Genomic DNA, 25730 nt, shown 5'->3' on the forward strand with positions numbered 1-25730 from the left:
TTCTTTTATTTTGTATTCAACTTCACCCATACAAGAAAGACTGAAAGTGTCATTAGCTATTATCTTTGTATTCAGGAGACATTCAAAAAGAAAAATGGCATTTGAGATGGGTGTTGAAAGATAATGATGGAGAATTTTGACAGGTGGAGGTAGAGTGAGAAAAGGCTTTACAAATGAAGGCCCAACTTAATAAGAGCTATTTTGCCTATACTAATGGACAGTTAACAGTCTGATTTGGTGTATTGCTTGGAAATGATCTTGCTCACAAACTTATTAGCTGTTCAATTTAGTTTTAAGTAAATGGGCAAGTGGCAAATATATGAGGAAGTCAAAGGAACCTTTCTTATATTAACTTGATGAGTTGCTACACCATTGAAATCTCTTATCTCACCCAGAACAGCCCCTCTGGAAGTGCTCTTTCATACTTTATGTCTCTTCTGGGTGTGTGAGGCAAACATGAAGGTTATATCAGACACATATGAATATACTCAATGAATTTCTGCCTATGGACAACTACCCTTTTGCAATACTTATTTGAAGCATGTTTTCTACATGAATAATATCTTGAAGCCCAAATTATATAATCGTATCTGTAATTTATCTGCTTGATATACCCTTTACAATAATTCTATAGCATATAATTTTTCTCATTTTTAAATATTTATGAAGAAGCTTATGTTGCAAGAGCTTCATTCTCACTGTATATACTTGAATGCTGTGATAGGTTAGTAATGGGCACTGAATCAGAACTATTTATTTATATCCTACACCAAAGCCCTTGTTTTATAAACTAGGCAACTTTACTCCTAGCATGAGCATGAGCATGAGCAAATGTTATGGCAATAGGAAAGCATACTATCATTCAAAGAATTATCTAGAAAGTGGATAATTTTGGCCAAATCTGAGATTCTCAGTGCTGTTTATACATCACAATCACCCATGGGAGGTTTTAAAACTTATGCTCAGACATCATCACAAATCTCCACCACAGACAAATTCAACCCCAATTGCTGAGAGAGGGGTCCTGGCATCAGAAGTTTTTAAGCTCCTGAGTGATTCTAATGTGCAGCCAGGACTGAGAACCACTGGACTAAAATAAAGGGCACATGTACGGGGGCGGCATGAAGAGTGAATAGGGTTTAAAAAGGAATATTAGAATCAGATTGGCAGGATAAAACCCCAACACTCAGTAAGTATGTGATCTTGGGCTAATTACTAAATTTCTTGAAATCTCTCTTTTCCTGTAAGATGGGGATAAACTAAAGCACGTAAAATACTTAGTATTTGGAGTCAGTTTAATTAATGGTAATTCTTTAAAAAAACAAATGGTAATTATTTAAAAAAACAAATAAATTTGAAAAATGATAATAGGACTGTGTTGCGGAAATATTTGACTACTAACTGCAGGAAAGGATGTTACTACAATAGCATAGATGACAAAAACAAATTAGAGATATATTTTTTGCTCAGATGCTTAAAATATTTTTTTTCTTTTCATATCTTGTTTGTAGTTAAGTCATCTTTGGTATTAAGCAGTTTTAATTGCAATAAGCTTATAAATTATTAGTACTCCATAATGAAGAGAAATGATAAAAGTCTGTCTTATTTTGATAATATATGAATAATAGTGAGAATTATAATGTGATTTCTTTTACTAAGCATCAGATATTTTTCAGATGAATAGAATTTTGATGAGCTAACTACCAATTGCATAGTACCATTTACAATCTCATTTTTGAAAGACACTGTTTGTCTTGAAACAATCTAGAACTGACAAACGACAACATAAGATACTCTGCTTCGCATATTAAAAGACTTTCACGTTCAGTTCTCATTTGGTTCTGCCCACAGCCCTGAGACATGGGAATTAATGAGTTTTATAAAGTTTATTGGTTTTTAGGGGAAAGGGCTATGACAAGAATCCTTCCCTTCTAACTTTGAATGTAATGCTTCTTTTATGACACACATACTTATTTGGAATATGTTGAAAGTCTAGAAACTAAGAATTAATATGTAGGCAAAAGGACCAGTACAATGCTATGAACTCGGTGTGAGTAGATCTTAGGGGTTCTAAAGGGCACTCTAATGCCTTGTAGATTTAAGCTGAAAGTCAGAGAAACAGTTAAGATAGCAGAAACCTAAAAATTCTCAAAATATCAAACAGGCAGAGTTAACTCTACCGAAGTCAGAATAACTCAAGACACTGTTAGCAGCAAATGAAAACAAAGAAAGAAAACAGCACTATACAACCTCTGGTTTGCTTATGGTACTTACTAGAAGTGAATAGTCTTGGCTGCAATGAACTTTATAGAAAGTGTTTAGCTTAGAGAATGTCAGAATCCTATAAATACCCTGGAAATAGCAGGTGGCATAATGTCTTCTGCAGTCTCGTTTCAGCAGATAAACTTCTTCAGTTCTATTTAGAATGCATTTTTTGTACTACAGTTGATATTTCAGGCAACAGTGATGTATATACAAATATCTTCAACATTCTATTAATTTCAGGTTCAATTTTTACTGAAATCAATATCTATTAAAATTATCATATTATAATTAATAATCTTATTTTAAATTGTACAAAATTCCTATTCTCTTGTATCAATATAATATCAAATTAGATGTCTAAAAATCTAATCTGATTTTCAAATTAACAAAATAACCTACAAGCAATACTATAATCATCTTCTCTAATATATATACTTAAGATAAAACAGCTAATTATAAACAACTTATACATGGAAGTATGCATAAATATTGTGATTTTTACTTAACACAGTGATAAAGAAATTGATACATTTAAATAACCATATATATAGCCAATTTGAAATTTAGGTATACTCCAAAAGTAGATATTTTGAATTGATATTTTTAACTGGCTTAATTCAACATAATTTAGGCCAGATATTTCATAAAATTGTGTTTATTTCTAAAGTAATGAGTGCTTCTTGTAAATAATTCTAATACAAAAATATATGGAGCAAAATGCGACATTAAGAAGCACACCAAAATTAGGATGGTCAGTGCCTCTGGCAATGAGGGAATGGGATTAGAAGAGAGAACAAATGGTTGACAACCTTATCTGTCGTGCTTAATTTATGTCATAAATAAAGTTAAAATGATGAAATGTTTCTATTGATAATCATGGATTCCGTGTAAGAATTTGTTACAGTATTTTTGTAGCTGTTTGTGTTTTTTTAAGATTTAAATTTGATCATATTACTAGGTAATTGATCTTGATTTCAGTTAATACCCTGGAGTTACATAAACAGAAATTTAAAATAATATTTTTGATTCTACAAGCATTCCACATTCATTAATGTAATACAAGAAAACCAGATCATTCTACTGTGATAAACTTACAAATTGTGTTGGAATTTTCCTGCATATAGCCCATCCCCCCAATAAGGCACCATAAAAGCTATTTTAAATAATGTTCTCTCAATCATAATAAAACACACATAGCAAGACCAAAAGGCAGTGATTCCTCTTTCCATTTCCACGTAACTTGTCCTCAAGCTAAGCAGTCTGGCAACTCAAGCAAAAACTGTGTTTCATAATATAAACAGCCACTTAAATACTTTCTCCTTATCTCTTTATGTTTCACTGCTGGGGAAGTTAATAATGATCAAAGTAGGAAGATTTTTTTTTTTTAATCAGAAAGTCAGTTTAAAAAAAACTAAAGTTCTGCCATAAATGTCTAGCAGGTGCTGATGGTCACCTGCCACACTTGCACCAGATTGTCTATGTAGCCAGCAGTCTGGCCATCCGCAGACCAGAGAGGTGCAATGGGGAGTCTCTGCCTTGCTGCAGATTCCGATAACTTCTTGCTTAATTTCTATGATGGTCTTGCCTTCTAAGTCCCGGATCTTGATGCTGAGGCCTGTGGTAGCTCAGAACCAGTAGCAGTTGAGGCTAAAGCACAGGGCATTGATGATATTCCCACCATATAGCATATCAAGGTGCTTGCCTTTGTTGACATCACATGGCATGGCATGGCCAGCATTGCCTCCAGAAGCACAGAGGGATCCATCTGGAGAGACAGTCACAGTGTTCAGATGGGCCATGTGGCCAAAGTGGTTCATCTTCAGCTTGCAGTTAGCCAGATTCCGTACCTTGACCAGCTTGTCCCAGCTACAGAGGTGATAGTGTTGCTGCTGTTAGGTGAGAAGTGGACATAAGACACCCACTCTGAGTGGCTCTTCACCTGGACAGTGTATTTGTATATACTCAGGGTTATAACCATAACTAGATGGTTTTATCTCAGGATCTAGAGACAATCTACTGGTTGTCAATGGAGAAGGCCACACTCAACACGTCCTTGGTATGGCCTACAGATCATCTCATAGTGGTGCCCTTTGTCAGATCCCAGAAGCACAGGTTTCCATCTCATGAGCCTGAGAGTAAAAAGTGGCCACCTGAAGAGATGATTTTGTCATAGACAAAGTGGGAATGACACTTCAGGGCATGCTGTGGGATGCCATAGTTGGTTTCATCCCTGTTCAACGTCCACATGATGATGGTTTTGTCTTGAGAGGTGGACTGTATCACGTCCAGGGTAGGAGTGATCTGGTTACCCAGCTATTGTGGCCTTTGAGAGTGTCACAAAGGGTCATCTGCTCTGTTGTGGTGGTGGTGAGGTCAGGTGTCACTGTAGCAATGAGGATGCCACTCAGACCAGAGGGACAAACACCACAGCCAGTCCTGCCACAGCCCTGCCACAAAAAAGTGAGCCAAGCAGGGAAATTTTAATACATGAAAAGTACAAAGTATAGGCATAGGATGGAATAGTTTCACTAATTTAGGGTCTACGTGAAGGGCAGTATTGGAGAAGGTAATTATGTACAAAAGTATCTTGGAGCTGGTTGAATTGTTTGCCCTTTGCCCTTTATGAGTCATGTATATATATGGAGAAAAGAAGTTGTCTATTGCCAATTGGTACAAGGATTAAAATTAGGAACTGTGAATATTTCATGGCAGAATTTTTGACAATATATAAGTAATGAAAAAAGCAGCCTTTTATATTTAAAATATACAGAGCTTATCTCTTATTTGCTGCCAATCCCTAGCACCCTGTACATGATTGATCTATTGATATTTGCTAAATTTGTTAAAGGACATTAATAATTTATTGAATCCATAATAGGTGACATGAGAGAAATCGGCTCAGGGAAGCAAATTATGCTGTCTATAGTCACACAGATAGAAAGGTTGGAACCTGGATGGCAACACAGGTCTGTTTGACTAGAAAACTCCAATCCATCTTCTTGTCAACTGAATAGTATTTATATTTATCAGAAACAATCACTCAAAAGTTCTAGATTAAAAATATATCTAGATCATCGCACAATAAAAAACATCTTACATCTTCCTTAAGTTATGATTAACTTTAGTGTGTCAGTAATAAGATAAATTAGTTGTTTGGTAAAGAGGTGCTAATCTGATAAACTCTGAAATTCCTTCTAAGCCCTTTTGTTTATTTATCTTACCATGGATACAAAAATGGCCACAAAATAAAAGAAGGATGTGACTGTTTTCCTAGGAGTGTGCATTGTCCACCCCAGTGCCTGACAGGTCGAACTGTTTGTGATGACTCCAGAATACCCTGAATCCCGTCAGTAATTCCTTCCAGTGTTGACAATGAAATTTAGAATGGGGACTGGTGGTAGCAAGAACAGGGATGGTGTCTATGGGGTTGCCTAATAACTAATATTATGGATAATATCTAATACAAAAGGATCTTCAATCTGGCTGGTAATTCAGGGGAGATAGGATGAAGTGAAACATCTCTGAAATGTCTGAGCTAGATAATGAAGGTTAGGCCAGGTGAACAGGAATGTTAGGAGTTTGACCTGTAAGCTAAGAAAGATGTAGATAAAGGTATTTTTGCCTGCTTAGGCTGAGGTTCTCTTCCTTTTTAAATAGAATCCATAAGATACCATTAGGTTCTTATATTTGGTGGAAGTTATTAAAATTTATCATTACTTGTGTATTTGAAAAATATATGATCGTCTTTATTATCTCCAAATGTTTAAGTCTCTGCTGTGTAGTAGCTATGATGTTTTCTCCATTTCTTTTGTTTGTTTGTTTCTAGCAGTTTTTGCCAGCTATTCCCTGGTACCTGTGGCACCCTTTTTTGCTAAGAAAATGCTTCTGTCTTGGGTGCTAGTTTCATGGCTAGACTTTTATATTCTCAAAAGAATAAACTAATTATTAACATGTTTCTGAAAATAAACTTTTATTATTTATTTCAAAATTTAATAACAGTTGAAAGCCATTAATTGCTCTTTTAAAAAACTAAAGAAAATTATAATTATCAGACCCACCTCAAAGCTCTGCCTTTGTCTCTTACCAGTAGTATCTTTCCAAGTTCAAAATCAAATGAATAGTTCAAAGAAATATTTGAAGCTCTCTTGCGTCAACTGCAATATTCACATATTGAAAATAGCAATAAATGTAGTATTTTTGTTTCTCTTGATATTATGTTTCTCTGTTTCCGTAACTAAATGTGTTAATTCTGCTTGCTAAAAGGCCTCAGATTCTTTTCTTCTTAATAACTATTCCAAATGGAGAATGAACACTGAAACATCTGCTTTCCCCACTTATCTTGAATCCAAGATCTGCTCTGGTCTCATCAAGAAGGTATAGGATATGGATGGTTTATATGAGTTGACTCAGAGACGGATTATGATCTTCCTAGTAACTCCTCTCCTCATTTAATCTAGGCTGTACTAGTAAATGCTTTCCCCCCATAATAGAACAAATGCTAGTACTGTGTCAAAAGCTATTGCCATTCCAATGAATATCATCAATATTTGCTTCAACAATATGGGAGGTTCTCTTTTGATTTTTATTTCATATATTTTCTTTTGTCTAAGGAATTTCATTTCCTATCTCAGGCAAAGATAATAAAAGCATTTTTCACCATAAAGAATTTAAATGTTTCTATTTTCATTTTACTTTGTATTCATTTAAACCTTATATATTGTTGTCATTTGGCATTATAACAGTGGAATATTGTCTATAGGTTATCTCCACATTATAGCATAAACAGTAGTCCTTTTATGAGATGGAGAAATGAGGGAATGGGAATTTTTGTCATTTAATGAGGCAGTATGCAAACGTCTTTTATGAGCCAAGCACTGCATTACTGGGGATATGGTAATGAATAAGACAAACACAGTTTATACTCTCAAGCAGCTTATACTGCATTAGAGAAGAGGGACATTAAGCAAATGATTTTCAATAACTAAACACATTATTTCAAATGTATGAAGGGCTTTAGAGAACTACTTGGTTATAAGTAGGTTGGGAAGTACTAATATTTCTTTGTGTGATTTCTGGACACTGCATTTTTATCCTAATGAGGCCTGTAATACTTATTTAGGTCTGTGTGGCCTTTGTGATGGGGATGGAGAATAAGGGATGAGAAGGTGTGAAAAGACATGTTCAGAATGTTCTGGGAATGAGATTTAATAAAACACAGCTCTTGATAATGTATCAAGTGAAACTGCCCTGTTACTTTCCCTTGGAAACGTATGATGAGACCCTGTTTCCTCAATTCAGTTAGCATGGGTTGAATACCTACATAGTATCAGAAACTCTGTAATACAACAAAGACTGAAACGGCTTTACTTTTCTGAGACCTTATTTTAAATAAGTCAAAGAATCACAAAATTTTAAAATCACAAAATTTTAATATGATATGGCAGTGCTCAATGGAAAGTAAAAGTTACTATAAGGAGAAAAAACAAGGGTTGAGAATAATAAAAAAATACAACAAGCAGCTGAAAGAGGTAAAAAAAAAAGGTAACAAATGAAGATGAGGTTGAGGGTAGGGAAAGTATCTCAAAGTGTCAAAACAAAGGTAGGAAGGAGGAAGATAATCTAAGCATTCTGTGCATACATTAATTATTTTTGGAGGCTGCATAAGAGAATAAAGAGATTGAATAATAAAGTCAGATAAGCTAAAAGTAGCTAGCAGTAGGTAGAGAGGCATGTAAGAATCTTATAAAAATGTTTATAATTGTTTATGTTATCTATCTGTCTGTCTAGTACAGAGAAAGTTCTGGTTTAGGAAATTCTACAGATAATGCTTATGCTGTTTCTCATATGTATGAGGCTGTACATTAGTTTTACCTACTGCCTTCTACATCAGAATTATATGAGGTCCTATTGACAAGGCAGATGTCATAGGCTGTAGCCTAATGCCAGACATAAGAAGAATTTTTAAAGTGGGACAACCCCCCATGCCAGTTCTTACCCCCAGCTGATTCTGAAGCCACTAACATTTGAGAATAATTAGATAAAAGCCTGTGGCAATTTCCTTCCTTACATTTCCTAAAATTTACATACACGAATGTATGCATGCATATAAACCTTAACAAAATTGTTTTAATGGTAATGAAGTGTATATACTCCCCTTCACACTTCGTATTGTCTTTCACTTTGTCCATATAACAGGAATCCCAATATATTGTGTCCAAATTTCCCTCTAGACAACTCCTTGACAGCAGATCACAGGCTTAATTTGATTGTGGAATACTTCTATGGTAGTTTCCGTATTTCTTGGTGTCAGAGACACTTTATATTCTTAAAAAATATTGAGGACCAAAAAAGCTTTCATTTATATCAGAGGTCAGCAAACTGTAGCCTGCAAGTCAAATACAACCAATGTCTTCTTTCTGTAAATAGCGTTTTTTGGAACAGAGCTACTGCCATTTATTTTTGTATCATCTATAGCTGTTTCTCACTGTAATGACAGAGTTGAGTAGTGACAGAGATCATATGGTTGGCCAAACCTAAACTCTTTACAATCTTGTCCTTTACAGAAAATGTTTGCTGGCTTCTGGTGTATGTGGATTATAGCTATTGATTTTTAGCACAGTGGAAACTAAAGCTGAAAAATTAAAATTAAGAAATATACTAGCACACATTCCATTAGCCATCAGAGCTAATGTTCAAAACTCCACTGTATAGTCATGAAAGAATGAGAATGAAAAAGGCAAATAGCATCTTAGTATTATTAAGAAAATAGTTTTGACCTCATATGACAAGCTGAATGGGTTTGATGAACACATTTTGCGAACCACTGGGATGGTACATGGCAAACAGCAGCCACTTAATACATATTTGAATGAATAAGTAATAACCAAAAAAAACCCAGAAAATATTTGCATTGTTATATATTACAGTTTACAAATAATTTTCATGTCCATTTCTACTTTAAGAAAATGTAAGGAGGCAGAAATATCAAGGAAAAGGATTTTGGTGTAGGAGATATTAGAGCATGTAGGCTGAGTAGAAAGATGGCCTTAGCCTAGTAAACATAATTAAAGACACACACACACACAAATGTTAATTTAAAATGGACCATATAAATGCACTTAATTGACTTAGTTTAATCTTCGATATACCACATAGACTACAATATAGTCCCATAGTAAAGGAAATATAATGTAATAATCTAATAGGTGGGGGAATAGAAGAGGAATCTTTGAAACAGTAAAGCACAAATCTTCAAAAGAAAATCGAAAATCTTCAAGGGAAGATTGCTTGAGGAGATTTTGCAATGGGAGACACAGGGTTATCAAAACACCAAGGGTTCAGTCTAGGTCCTGCTGCTGGCTGCACAGAAGGCCAATGACTGAGACTATGAGTATTACCAAGGAAGAAGACTTTAATTGGGTGCTTCAGTCGAGGAGATGGGAGCTCAGTCTCAAATCCGTCTGCCTGAATGACTAAAATTAGGAGTTTCTATAGCAGAGAAGAAATGTAGAAAACAGGAACTCTGAATGGTAACGACACAATCCTGATGAATGCGGGGCCTGGTATTTCATTGTCTGGATGCAATGATCTGCGGAGTTTCAGTTCTTTGATACTTTTTAAGAGGCCTGGGGATCCTTTCCTGAGAAAGGAACTCAAACAAAACAAATACAAGTTTCAAGCTTTAAGGCCAGAAGGGTCCATTTCTGTGTTTACCCAAGAACAAGTCTCTATGAAACTATTGGGTCCGTTTCAATACTACCTTCAAAAAAATTGGGGAAAACTGTACTCTGTATGATTCCATTCTTGACATAGGCTGTATTTGTACCCTTCAGGTTAAAAAAAAAAAAGTCCATGTACATTTTTACTCATCAAATGTAACCTTGAAGAAATATTCAGTGGTTAACATTTTATGTTCTGAATTTCTGTCTAAATAAAACTAAAAATATGAAATTCCAAGAAAAAATGTTTTTGGTGTTCAGAAATGGCCAAAGGTATTTCAACACTTCTTTTATAATCAGAAGTTAATTTGAGAAGGGGTGTGGCATACTAATATACTATTACACTGTACCTTTCCATGTTTTACTTGGTAAAAAGTAGTTGGATTTGGACTAGGATCTATTTATTCTCATCACATATTTAATTGCATGCAAATACATGCTCTATCATAAATTAACAACAACCTAATTGTTGTGGTTAAACAATGTATATTTATGTTTGAGCCATGAATTCAAGTCTTTGTTCAAAGTCTTTATGGCAAATAAAGACTATATTGACTTTATAGTCTTTATAGCTTGACTATAAGCTTTATTCCTAGGAGTGATATCTAAGGGCTACACAGTAATCAAGCAATCAATTCAAATAATGTTTTAAAAAAATGAGATCAGCAATTATGAACCTAAACTCATCTAGAAACAATTTGTTCTATTACATTATTGAAAACAAACTTCAGAAAGCCATGATGTTTTACCTCCTTCAATATTATATTGACATTATTTGCACAGCAGGATGAGAAAGTAATCCCTGTGGAGATATTAAGAAAATCATTTATTTTTCTGTTAGATACACAAATGGGTGACTGTGTATTATACAATACATAATGGCTTTTAACTGGGAGACGTAAAAATTGAATATCACTACCATGTGACATGCGAATTTTGATGTAATATTTATAAATATTTTAGTAGTTACCGTTTACCAGATGGGAGTGATGTGTGTTTTTGCAAGCATGAAACATCTTTTTTATGATAATAGTCTACACTTGAGATAATTGAGTCTGGTTTTGCAATATGGATGCAAGATCTCTGCACTATATACAGTATTCCTAGCTTTTAGCAAATCAAAATAATCCCAAACATAAATACACATCAAGATGAATGTTAGTAATCCATTTGACTAATGAATATTAAATTGAAATGGTTTACCTCTGTGTCTGCTACAATTTGAAACCAAAAGGCTGAACAAGCTTGCATGTACATTTCTATTATCAAATGTAACCTTGAAAAAATAACTTTAATATTTTAACATAGAGAAAAAGACATGGAAGCCCATGTTCTATTAGACATAAAGCATTAGAGTGTTATTGTCTATATGAAGGTGGTAAACTAACATTCCTCTGTATTTTGTAATCTGAAAGAAATACCTGCTCAATCTCTGTTGGGAGGTGAGCAGCGAACTTTAGCCCCAATTTTCTTTATCCTTTTAGGATCATTTCCTCTCCTCTCAGATCTCTATTACCTCTATCATCACCTTTCTGAAATGCTATGGATTTATTTAAAGCCACTTAGACTAGTCTTTATGTGAGTTCTATAGTTGCCACCAGCAACAATACAAATAAAATATTACAGGATCACTCTTTCCTTTTCTACTGATTAACACAATGGATTATCTGGCCCGCGTCCTGCTTATGAATTGGTGTGTCTGAGAATGCTATGGCAGTGAAATTATAAGTGTTTCAAGCGAGCATGTGTAATTTTAGCATTTCGTGATGCATCCTTGAAGAGCTGCTCTTTGGTGCTTTCAATAATTTTAATGAGATATCTTAGTTTGATTTACAAATTTGGTAAACATGACTTGGTGTTGTTATGTTTCGACTTTGGTTCTTATTTCATACTGTGTGTTGTGAGAGTTCTTGATGCTGTAAAAGAATAAAGAAATTTTGTCTTTCTCTTCTTCCTTCTTTGGCAGACAAAACAGGAAAAGAGATAATGTAGAATTAGAATGACATTTTGGATATCAAACAAGATTAATGTTTTTCAAGTCTCTTAGGATAGAGCATTGATTATAGCAAGGTATACACACACACACATACACAAACACACACACACGCAACTTGGAAGCAAAATAACATTGTTCCTTAACCATTGTTAACAGGATTATGGTTAAATCTGAGACTCAAGAAAGAAATGTAACATTTGAATCTATCTGAAGCCCTCCATGAGATTTTACAGTTTTAAAATGTCCCAGGGAAATATATATCTTTGAGCAATGTGATGGAATTAAAGTGCTATGAACACTTGCAAGAGAAGCTAAATTAAAGGCACAAAACTTAAAAAGATACATTATTTCATACATAAACTGCTGGCATCTACTTTATAAATGGGAATTAGATTAGTAGCCTAAAAGAAATCCTTAGGTAGTTGTGATTTACATTTTCCTATTAGTTGTTACAGTTTAATATTTTTCTTAATGCAAAGAAATTTATTCATGCCACTTTTTAAGAGACTAAAATGAAAATGTTATAAACAGGAATACATTAATAAAAATGTTACAAACAGGAATACAGAAATGACATAATCAGATAGCTTAGCATTTTTCTAAGACTGCAATAGTGGAGAGATTAAACCATTTAAAATTACTGGCTTCCCTTATTTTTCTAGAAGGTCATATGTCTAAAGCAGAAGAATCATAGAAATAGATTAGGAATATTTAGTTGCTATTTGTTCTTATGCTTTTTTTTATTTTTGTGAGTAGATACACGTGTATGTATTTATGGGGTACATGAGATGTTTTGATACAGGCATGCAGTGTACAATAATCACATCATGGAGAATGGGGTATCCATCCCCTCAGGCATTTGTCCTTTGAGTTACAAACAATCCAATTATACTCTTTAAATTATTTTAAAATGTATAATTAAGTTACTGTTGACTATAGTCAATCTATTGTGTTATCAAATAGTAGGTCTTACTCATTATATCTATGTTTGTTCCGTTTAACCATTCCCATCTCCCACGCCCCACTGCCACCAGCCCCTCTTTACCCTTCCCAGCCTCTGGTAACCATCCTTCTACATTTTATGTTCATAAGTTCAATTGATTTTATTTTTAGATCCCACAAATAGGTGAGAACATGCAATGTTGTCTTTCTGTGCCTGGCTTATTTCACTTAACATAGTGTTCTCCAGTTCATCCATGTTGTTGCAAATGACTAAATCTCATTCTATTTTATGGCTGAATAGTACTTCATTATGTATCTGTACCATTTTCTTTATGCATTCTTCTGTTGTTAGACACTTAGGTTGCTTCCAAATCTTAGCTACTGTAAACAGTGCTGCAACTAACACAGGTTTGCTGATATCTCTTCGATATACTATGTTCCTTTCTATTAGGCATATACCTAGCAGTGGAATTCAGGGATTCTATGGCAGCTCAATTTTTACTTTGTTAAGGAACCTCCAGACTCTCAATAATGGTTGTACTAAATCACATTCCTACCAACAGTGTAGGAGGGTTTCCTTTTTCCTACATCTTCACCAGCCCTTGTTATTGCCTGTATTTTGGATATAAGCCATTTTAACTGAGGTGAGATGATATCACATTGTAGTTTTCATTTGCATTTATCTGCTGATCAATAATGTTGAGCACCTTTTCATATACTTGTTTGCCATTTGTATGTCTGTTTTTGAGAAATTATTCAAATCTTGTGCCCATTTTTTTATTGGATTATTAGACTTTTTCCTGTAGATTTGTCTGAGCTCCTTATATATTCTGGATATTAATTCCTTGTCAGATGGATAGCTCAAAAATATTTTTTCCCATTCTGTGGGTTTCCTTTTCACTTTGTTGGTTGTATCATTTGCTGTGCAGAAGCTTTTTAACTTGATGTAATCTGATTTTTCCGTTTTTGCTTTGGTTACCTATGCTTGTAGCTCAAGAAATCTTTACCCAGACCAAAGTCCAAGAAATTGCCCCCATGTTTTCTTGTAGTAATTTTATAGTTTGAGGTATTAAATTTAAGTATTTAATCCAGTTTGATTTTATTTTTGTATAACAGTGATAGGTAGGGGTCTAGTATCATTCTTCTGCATATGAATATCCAGTTTTCCCGCACCATTTATTGAAGAGATTATCTTTTCCCCAGTGTACATTTTTGGTCCCTTTGTAAAAAATGAGTTCACTGTAAGTGTGTGGATTTGTTTCTGGGTCCCATATTCTGTCCCATTAGCCTATGTGTCTGTTTTTATGCCAGTACTACGCTGTTTTGGTTACTACAGCTCTGTAGTATAATTTGAAGTCAGATAATGTGATTCCTGCAGTTTTGTTACTTTTGCTTAGAATAGCTTTGGCTATTCTCAGTCTTTTGTGGATCTATATAAATTTTAGGATTTTTTTTCTATTCCTGTAAAGAATGTCATTGTACCTTTGATAGGGATTGAATTGAATCTGTAAATTGCTCTGTGCAGTATGGGAGTTTTAGCCATATTAATTCTTCTAATCATCTAATCTATGAACATGGAATTTTTTTTTCCATTTTTTGGTGTCTTCCTCAATTTCGTTCACCAGTGTTTTATATTTATAGAGATCTTTCACTTCTTTGGTTAAGTTAATTCCTAGGTTTTTAATTTTACATGGGAGGCCAAGGCGGGCAGATCACAAGGTCAGGAGATTGAGACCATCCTGGCTAAAATGGTGAAACCCCGTCTCTACTAAAAATACAAAAAAAAATAGCCGGGCATGGTGGCGGGTGCCTGTAGTCCCAGCTAGTTGGGAGGCTGACGCAGGAGAATGGCATGAACCTGGGAGCTGGAGCTTGCAGTGAGCCAATATCACGCCACCGCACTCCAGCCTGGGTGACCGAGTGAGACTCCATCTCAAAAAAATAAATAAAAATGAAAAATAAATAATAATAATTTTAAAAAGTATGTGTGACTATTGTAAATGGGATTGCTTTTTAAAAATTTTTTCACTTTGTTCACTGTTCACATATAGAAATGCTACTAATTATTGTATGTTGATTTTGTATCCTTCAGCTTTACTAAATTTGTTCATCCATTGTAATAGTTTTCTTATGGAATCTTTAGATTTTTCCAAATATAAGATGATATCATCTGTAAACAAGGATAATTTGACTTCTTTCTGTCCAATATGGATGTACTTTATATCCTTCTCTTGTCTGAATACTCTAGCTAGAACTTCCAGTACTATACTGAATAACAGTATTGACAGTGGGCATCTTTCTCGTGTTCCAGATGCTAGAGGAAAGGCTTTCAATTTTTCTCCATTCAGTATGATACTAGCTGTGGGTCTGTTGTATATGGCTTTTATTATGTTGAGGAATGTTTCTTCTATAAGCTCCAGTTTTTTGAGGGTTTTTATTAAGAAGGGATGTTGAATTTTCACAAATGTTTTTCAGTATCCATTAAAATTATCACTTTTTTTTCCTTCATTTTGTTGATATGATGATTGATTTGCCTATGTTAAACCATCTTTGCATCCCAGGAATAATTTAGTCATGTTGAATGATGTTTCTAATGCATTATTAATTCAGTTAACTAGTATTTTGTTGAGGATTTTTACATCAATATTCATTAGAGACATCGGTCTGTAGTTATCCTGTTTTTGATGTGTCTTTGTCTAGTTTCGTTATCAGAGTGACACAGGCCTCATAGTATGAGTTTAGAAGTATCCCCTCCTCCACTGTAGAATAGTTTGAGTAGGATTGGTATTAGTTCTTCCTTAAATATTTGGTAGACTTCAACAGTGAAACCATCAAGTCTTTGGTAGACTTCAACAGTGAAACCGTCAAGTCTTTTCTTTTGTGGGAGAGATTATATTACACCTTGAATCTTGATACTTGTTATTGGTCTGTTCAGGTTTTGCATTTCTTTCTGATTCAATATTGGTAGATTTTATGTATATAGAAATGTGTCCCTTTCTTCTAAATTTTCCAATTTATTGACATAAAGCTGCCCATAGTAGCCACTAATGACCCTTTGCATTTCTGTGGTATCAGTTGTAATGTCTCCTTTTTCATTTCTGAATCTATTTATTTGGATCTCCTTTTTTTTTTTAGTTACTCTGGCTAAATGTTTGTCAATTTTGTTTGTTTGACTTTTCAAAACACCAACTTTTTGTTTTATTTATCTTCTACTAATTTTGGGTTTGGTTTGCTCTTGCTTTTTTTTTCTTTAAGATGTATCATTAGATTGTTTATTTGCAGTTTTTCCTCTTTTTTCATGTAGACATTTATAGCTGTAAACTTCCCTCTTATTACTGGTTTGGTGTATCCCATAGGTTTTGGTATGTTGTGTTTCCATTATTATGTGCTTCAAAAGTTTTTAAAATTTTCTTTTAAATTTCCTCTTTGATCCAATGGTCATTCAAGAGCATATTGTTTAATTTCCATGTGTTTGTATGGTTTCCAAAATTCCTCTTGATATTTACTTCTATTTTTATTCCATTGTAATCAGAGAAGATGCTTGATATTATTTTAATCTTTTTGACTGTCTTGAGACTTGTTTGTGACCTAAAATGTAGTCTATTCTTTGAGAATGATCTGTCTGCTGAGGAAAAGAATGTGTATTCTGTATCTCTTGGATAAAGTGGCCTGTAAGTATCTATTAGATCCATTTGGTCTATAGTACAGATTAAGTCTGAGGTTTCTTTGTTATTTTTGTGTCTGAAAGATCTGTCCAATGCTGAAAGTGGGGTGTTGAATTCTCCAGCTGTTACTGTATTGGGACCTATCTCTCTCTTTAGCTCTAATAATATTTCTGTTATATATCTGGGCACTCCACTGTTGAGTGTACATATATTTAAAACTTGTTATATCCTCCTGCTGAATTGACCCCTTTATCATTATATAGTTACCTTCTTTGTCTCTTCTTATAGGTTTTGTCTTGAAATGTATTTTTACAATATAAGTATAGCGACTCCTGCCTATATTTCCATTGCTATGAAATATATATTTTTTCATACTTTTATTTCCAGTCTATGTGTATCTTTATAGGTAAAGTGTGTTTCTTGTATGCAACAGATGCAGATCGATCTTGTTTTTTCATCCATTCAACCAGTCTCGGTTTTTTTTATAGAGAAATTTAGTTCATTTACATTCAGTGTTATTATTGACAAGTAAGAGCTTAACTCCTGCCATTTTTTTAAATTTGTTTTCTGTTTGTCTCATAGTCTTCTCTTCCTTCTTTCTTTTCTCCCCTTCTTCCTCTAGTGAAAGTGATTTTCTATGCTGATATGATTTAGTGTCTTTTTTTTTAAACATAGGGAGTTTATTCAGTCCTCAATTATTCCCAAACTCCAGATGAACAGTCTTTTTGAAACTCAGTTACTTACATTAATTCTTCATAATTAGTACCATAAGCAAAAATGTTGCTTCAAGAAATTCTACGTGAAAATGAAAATCTTGTTCCTTGGGGCATTTTGTATCCTAAAAGCCTTCATTGAGCAGCTTCTTCATTGAGCATATATGTCCTTCCTTCTTCTATGCTACAAAGCTAAATAATTTATACTAAAAGCATACTTAGCCTCACCCTCACCAGTAGTATCTTTCCAAGTTCAAAATCAAAGGAATAGTTCAAAGAAATATTTGAAGCTGTCTTGCGTCAACTGCAATATTCACATATTGAAAATAGCAATAAATGTAGTATTTTTGTTTCTCTTGATATTATGTTTCTCTGTTTCCGTAACTAAATGTGTTAATTCTGCTTGCTAAAAGGCCTCAGATTCTTTTCTTCTTAATAACTATTCCAAATGGAGAATGAACACTGAAACATCTGCTTTCCCAACTTATCTTGAATCCAAGATCTGCTCTGGTCTCATCAAGAAGATATAGGATATGGATGGTTTATATGAGTTGACTCAGAGACAGATTATGATCTTCCTAGTAACTCCTCTCCTCATTTAATCTAGGCTGTACTAGTAATTGCTTTCCCCCCCATAATAGAACAAGGTTAATTGCAAAATTTTGCTTCCACAGGAACTGTCAGGTAAAATTCACTGATTTAAAGCCAACTGAAATCTTTTTGTCAGAAATGTACTCACTTTTTTCTCAAAACATTTAAATTGTTTAAATTTACCAAATACATATTTTTTCAACAAGTACCATACATTTTCCAGAAATAACAAGATAGTTGATGACCTGTATCATCTTTCCACAGTTATAATTTTATATATGCAGAAGTCAGGGTTACAAGCTCATTTGAAGAGCTATTTATGTCTTTCAATGTGCTTCTAATATTATTAGATTGTTTTATTTCCAGACCACAAGACTCATTACTATTTATTCCATATTTAGATGATGATTAGTTTATAAGAATCTAAATATCAGTTAATATTAGTTTCGCTAGAGAAAGTTTAACATTCCAGATGCAGTCCTTTTTCATACAAACAGGTGCAGCATTACAAGTAAGCTGCATTTAGATGCATGCTCTCCAGTTCTCTGTGGCAATGTAGGCCAAGAGAAGCCAGAAAAATTATTGCCCAAGGGGAAACATTTGTACTTCTCACTTCATTTTGCTACCTTATCACTAACAATATGGTATTCAAACAAATACATATATTTATATTTATAGCTTAATTTTTTTCCTTTAGCAATTCTGACAGCTTTGAGTTCTCCTCTTGAGGGAATATATAGGAATATCATCTCTAATTTTATTTTCTTTTTAACTTATTGCATTTATACCAGCTAAGGACTGTGAAGACAAAGTCAAAGTGTAAATAGGCAGGGCTGCAGTAAAATGAATAAGGCTCCTTAACTGGCCTTAATGCAATGCTTCTGGAGAAGTTACTACCAAATTGCAGTGTTTGCAACTTTACAAAACCCCTTAGGAAAAATCTAGGTGCCATCTCTCTAAATACGATGGTTAGATTTTTAAGAATGCTGCATGATGCTATGCTTGTAAATTCATTATAGTGGTGTAGCCCAGACTCTAGGGATCATTAAACAGCATGCAGTAGGGTTTTGGTGCTACTGTACACAGTTTCTAAACCTGCTTTTCCATAAGTTATTTGTTTTACTTGAAAGGACTTATGGTATCTGTGACCACAAAATATTTGAAGTATAGTGATCACAAAGCAAAGATGGCATGCCTGCAATGCTCGCCATCTACTATAGGAGAGACCAAAAACCAAGAAAGCAGCTTTTCCTACAATGTGGTAGTTATTTACATCATTAATAAATAATATTTACTGGATGTTGAACTCATATATCTTAGTTGTATATGAGGAAATTTCATATGCTTACTGAAAAGGGAAAGTTTATATTTTGTGTTATTCTATTATTTAGAAATGTTTCTAAAATTTGGGAAGGTAAAGTAATAAAATATAATTTGTTCACAACAACCACTCAGTAATGTAGGTCAAAGAGTACATCTCCTTTTAGATAGTAGGCAGCTTGGCAGGTGCTGAGAAATAGTATTTTTTCTGCTTGCCTAGAAGAGCCATCTAGAAGCAAATGTCATCTACCTGGAAAGGCAAGGTAAAGACAAGACTTAGAACAAAAAAATAAAAAATAAACTGGGATTACAGGCATGAGCCACCATGCCAGGCCTAATCTTTACTTGGAAGAATGACTGACAGAAAAACTGATAATTTAGATTTGAGTATCTAAAGATCTGAGAGAGCAGATATCAAACATCAGGTGTGGTAAGAAATGTGGTAGAGGCAGGCATTTAGGGGATGTGTATTAGAAAAGATGAGGCTGTAGATAAGAAGTCAAAACCAAAAAGAATTAAAGCCAGGCATTGGTGGTTTACACCTGTAATCTGAGCACTTTGGCAGGCCAAGGCTGGAGGATCATTTGAGCCCAGGAGTTTGAGACAAGCCTAGGCAATATAATAAGACCCCATACATACAAAAAATAAAATAAAAAATACCCAGGAGGGGTAACACACACCTGTAGACCCAGCTACTTGGAGGCTGAGGTGGGAGGATCACTTGAGCCAGGAAGGTAGAGGCTGAAATAAGCTGTGATTGCATCACTGCACTCCAGCCTGGGTGACAGAGCAAGACTCTGTCTCCAAAAAAAAATAAAATAATAAAATAAAAACAGGTCAAGAAGCTGAATATAAAAGCAGGTAAAGCAGAAGTTCATAAATTCAGCCATCAACAACACAAGGTCTAGTTGTTTTAATTCTTAAACCTCATTTTGAATTCAACAACTCCTTTCACTTAGAAAATTAACGTGGGCCCTGTAGAACTTTGGTCTTTATGAGCTATACTTACTGATGTCGGCTGTATCTGAAATTTAATCTTAGAAAATGTGAAAATATGTTATTATTTTAAATGGTAATATTAAATAATAAACCCATTGCATGGTAACATAACATTTTCATGAGGAATAACTGTATTTTTCAAAACAAATACAATATCATGAGAAGATATTACTTTACCCTTATACAAATCTATTTTATGTTATCTTATTAGAAGATTCTGCATCCAATGTATTTCAGTACTTTGTTTCTGTTGAACGACTCGAGGAAAATTTAGTGTCACAAAGATGCATAGTTGGAAAGGGAGGATTTTTTACAATAACCTTCAAATGATTATGAATATCTTCTTTGATACTATACCAAATTCAGCAAGTAGTTTAAGTTTTAGTTGCAATGTAGAATCTGAAATCATATCAACAAACTTTTCACTCTACTAAATTAAAATCCATAGGTCTACTGTGCTCTTTGAATGCATATTTACTCATGAATGATTTTGTAACAATGCATTCATCATTTGGAAAATGTTGGTTCACTGAATATTGCAGATCTTGAAAATGCTGACATATTTTATTGTATAATATCAAACCCTATTGATTAATATCACCTCTGATTTAATAAAAAATCTTTATTGATAATCTATTAAGTTGACTGTGGTAGATATATTTTCCAAATTCTATTTTTGCTTGAAATTTTGAACTTTATTAAATTTAACAAGGAGTATAATTCCGTTTTCCTTGAATTAACAAGCTTAACTCATTTTTGAGAAAAATCTGTCAGATACTCAAATCTAGATTACTAGTTTTTCTGTCAGTCATTCTTCCAAGTAAAGATTAGGCCAGGTGCAGTGGCGCACACCTGTAGTGCCAGCATTTTGGGAGGCCAAGACGGGTGGATTATTGGAGGTCAGGAGTTCGAGACCAGCCTGACCCACATGGTGAAACCCCGTCTCTGCTAAAAATACAAAAAATTAGCCAGGCTTGGTGACAGGTGCCATAATCCCAGTTACTCAGGAAGCTGAGGCAGGAGAATCACTTGAACCTGGGAAGAAGAGGTTGCAGTGAGCCAAGATCGTGCCACTGTACTTCAGCCTGGGCGACAGAGTGAGACTCTGTCTCTAATAATAATAATCATCATCATCATCATCATCATCATCATCATCGTCATCATCCACCTTTAAATACCTATATGTGAATGGGAACAGTATGATCAAGATTGGTTGTAGCCTTTCTTGTGTCATGTCCTACATAGCAAATGATGAAAATTTCAGATTGTGCCACTGCACTCCAGCATGTGCAACAGAGCAAGACTCTGTCTCAAGAAAAAAAAAAAAAAAAAAAAAAGATTGAATTTGATGAAGAAATCTGGCTAGACCAGCTCACATTCCCAAACAATCACACAAGATTTCTATGCCTCCTTCTCATTTTGTCACATAGCATATCAAAAAGCTGTTCTCAAGGGTTAATGCTTTTTTAAAAAGTATCTTTTTTACTGCTTTAATAAGGACATTCCTAATGAAACTAGATTTATGCATTTGTCTATTTACTTGTATAATAATAAATTTGTGGCTGTTGAGCACTAACTGGTACAGTCCAGTGCCATGGCCTTATTAGGATTAAAGCACCAATAGTTTTACTGATCATTGCTCTAGCGACATCAGTACAAATGTGCAAACAAGGAGGATAATAATATCTCAGATAATATTGTGAAAATAGTCCTGACCTGATGGTCCCCTGAAAAGTCTTGAGGACTCCCAGGGACCACATATCACACTCTGAAAACCACTGGAATAGAGGCACTTTGATTGATTTTTCTAAATGCCATGTCTTAAACCTCTTTTTATTCTCTTGGTTTATTTTTTGGTTTTTTTTGATGCTCACATTCATACAGAGCAGAAGCAGTAGCCCTGTAACAATTTCCTGTCTATACTTTTTGAATTCTTTAAGATATAGCATTAAATTAAGTTTTAAGTTGCTCCTTCATTCATCAAATATCTGTAGAGGGCTTACTATGTCCTGTGCATTGTTTTAGAAACTTGACAACCCCTCTTTGTAAACATTATTGTTGACATTGGAATGGGAGTTATCTCTCTACTTTTTATTCCTTTTGGACATGTAGATGGGGTACCTAACCAAAAATAAAAATTAAAAAAAAAAAACATAGTAAATATACCATCCTGCTCTCTGTCCTCCTCCACCCTTCTCAATCTCCTTTCCCTCCTTTTACACTCCCTGCGAGTACACTGGATATCATGTGCGCACCTGGCAGCAACCACACAATTGAGAAGCAATTTTGTTGTTGTTGCATGCATTTTTCTTTAGAGATAATCCCTTTGACTATCATCCTAGACCTCTTTATATTCTTCCAACAAACTCACTTTATCATTTGGTTTTCAACATGTATTTGTATCACATATACAAGCTTTGTCTAGTGTGTAGTAATTTAAGGAATGCATTTTTATTCTGTTAATCTGTTCCATAATTATGATATTCAACAATGTCTCTTCCATTTTATGGTCATAGCCCTTCTTTCTGAACCCTATTTGATCTCTTTTTCCACCTGGCTCTTCATTTCTAGCCCCAACCTCAAAGCTATTTAGGTTTTTTACCTCCATTTTTGTCACTAGAGAAATCTATCTCTTCTTAAACTGTTAAATTCATGACTTTTTAATATCTGGTTAAAATTACAGATTTCATAGCCACCTCCTTCTCCAACTTGGCCTTTATTCCCTGGGATGATGTGTCTAGCTTTCATCTTCATTTCTGTTTATAATTTCACCTTTTATTTTAGGTTCAGGGGCTACATATGCAGGTTTGTTACATGGGTATATCGTGTGATGCTGAAGTCTGGAGTACAGATAATCCCACCATCCAGGTACTGAGTATATAGTACTTAATAGGTATTTTTTGAGTCTTTGGCCCCCTTCCTCTCTCCTCCCTCTGGCAGTCCCCAGTATCTACTGTACTCATCTTTATGTCTGTGTACCCAGTGTTTAGCTCCCTTTTATAAGTGAGAACACGAAGTATTTGTTTTTCTGTTCCTGCATTAATTTGCTAGGATAATGGTCTCCCACTGCATTCATGTTGCTACAAAGACATAATTTTTTTATAGCTATGCAATATCCCTTTGCTTACAGCTTGATCTCTTGAGATCTTGCTTTTAGTTGATTATTAGGTCTTCCCCTTTGGTTTATATTTCTACATTCTTGGACTCCTGTGCTCCTCTCTCTACCTTTGTTTTATCTTATCCACCTGCATTCCCACTCTCCACCTCACGTATTCATAATTCCCCTTTCTGGGAAGATGAAGTGACGTGAATTCTTTACTCACCCTTCTAGCTTAGACTGCACTCCAGTTTAAATATTTCAGTCAGCTCTCCACACAAAAAAATACTTGAAACAAAGAGAGCTCATTTTTATTGTATGCCTTACATGTATTTAGTCATTACAGTAACCCAAGATGTAGGCAGTATCCTATTTACAAAGGAGGAAACTCAGTCATAGAAAGATTCCCATGTTCCCATTGATGAGTCCTGAATCCTAAGCAGACAATCTGTCTTCAAAGCCAGCACTTTTTGTTACACAATACAACCTCCCACCAGTGGTATCCTTTTAAACATTTAAAGTGTAAAGATACCACTTTTCCATTTTCTCTCACTATGATCCTGACTTTTTATGCCACAAGTCAATCCATGGCCATTTTAAGAAAGGAATATGTTGCTAAACATATGGAAACTCTTTCTGCTTGGCTGACAGCTGAGACTTTAGCCATTGTCAGTGTTGCAAATAGACAACCTCTTCCTTTTCTAATTATGCTGCTGCTTCCTTTGGAGCCTTGCCTAAATTTTTGCTGAAGCATTAGGTAGACACAACCAGGTCAAACTGCAGAATCTCAACCTCCAGCACTTCTGCTCCTGGCATTTTCCCATGGCTCAGTCTTTCACAAATACTCTAAGAATGGCAGATCTCTGTGACAGTTTTCTCTTGGGCTTCTTTGCCATAAGCACTCAATAGCTGCTGCATGATTTAAATTATATCTCGCTGGCCTCTCTATCACTGTCTTTCTCTTCCTTTCCTGCTCTTTAATATTTTAAAATCCCCTTCTCCTAGGCTGCATTTCTGCCTTCAAATAATAAATACGAATTTCTTTAAAATAACAAAATGTCTATTTTGATAACATAGATATCTTCTACTTCAGATCTCTGTAATTTTAATATAGCTTTATTCTTACATACACAGCTATACTGATGAATTTGTTCCCATTAATTTGATAATGACATATATTCCATTCCATACTTAGCCTAGTGTCATAAATAATTATTTCCCAAGGAATGTTTATTTTATGGAATGGAATCAAATAAAATAATCTGTTTTATGACACAGGACAGTTAAGTGACAAATGAACAAATCATGTTCCATTTACTTTCTTTTTTAAAAATAAAATATACTAAAATATATAATAATAATATAGATGTTTTTATTCAGTAGACAGTATTAGCTTCCTGTGCATTTGTGCATTCAGTGTATATATCATAGATATATGCCTTTAGAAAGGATTTTCTTATCTCCATGTCAACAGTCAAAGGACAAGGTAATAAGTAACCAAATCCCATCACTTTACACTTATCTTACTAGATTTTGCTATTGAAGTAATTTACATCTATATTGTGTCTGAATGGTGAAAATAATGGTATGTTACTGTGCATCTCTTCCATTTCCGCAGTCATCGATGTAACATAAATAGCTTGAAATCAGTCTTTTTGGAAGTGTTCACACCACAGAAATCAACAAACACAATCACACATTCAGGGATTTTTTTTTTTTTTTTTCCACGGAGATCTAGTTGCTAATTATTTACCAGCACTCAACTAGTTTTAGGCTTGACTTAATGTAGAGACACAACTTAGGCTTTCAATTCTCTCCTTTCTCTACTGCCTTCCCTTCCTGCCTTGCTTCCTCTGCACATCTCTTTCTCTCTTCATTCCTCTTCTCTATCTCAATTCATTATTGTTTCTACTCAATATGCATGTGGACCTTATTCCCTCCTGCTAAAGAAAGGCTTTCTCTATGGGGTGAGAGAAATGGAAGCAACAAATGATCATCATGCAATAGAGTTCCATGACCTCAAAACTTCTTCAATTCCATTTTGCAAAGTACAAATCGGAGGCCTTGGAGTGGCCTTTGATTGGTCTAATACCCACACTTGGAACAATGCCTATTGTCAAGTTAATGGGTAACTAGATTGATCAGTCTACATCATTACCACCTGAGAATTTAATGAAGAGGGCTACTGGGATCTGGAGTCACACCGGAATGACTCTATTTTGGAGATAGGGTCTTTAAAGAGGAGACTAAGTTTAAATGACACGGTTAAGGTAGGCCTAATCTAATCTGACTGGTGGTCTTTATAAGAAGAGAAAATTTAGACACATATAGAGACACCAGGGGTGTAGCTGGGTATAAGGAAGTCCATGTGGGGACACTGTGAGGGAGTGGACATCTGCAAGCCAAAGAGAGAGGTCTTAGAAG

General features: G+C 34.5%; 1 protein-coding gene and 1 pseudogene across 2 annotated transcripts in view; one reads left to right on the forward strand and one right to left on the reverse strand.

Annotated features, from left to right (window-relative positions):
* Nucleotides 1–25730, forward strand: part of GRID2 (glutamate ionotropic receptor delta type subunit 2) — a 1522941-nt gene that overhangs the window by 517375 nt on the left and 979836 nt on the right. The gene's annotated exons all lie outside the window — the stretch shown is intronic.
* Nucleotides 3698–5549, reverse strand: LOC129034570 (small ribosomal subunit protein RACK1-like; annotated as a pseudogene).

The sequence above is a fragment of the Pongo pygmaeus genome, chromosome 3 (assembly GCF_028885625.2).
Source record: "Pongo pygmaeus isolate AG05252 chromosome 3, NHGRI_mPonPyg2-v2.0_pri, whole genome shotgun sequence".
Classification (NCBI taxonomy): Eukaryota; Metazoa; Chordata; class Mammalia; order Primates; family Hominidae; genus Pongo; species Pongo pygmaeus.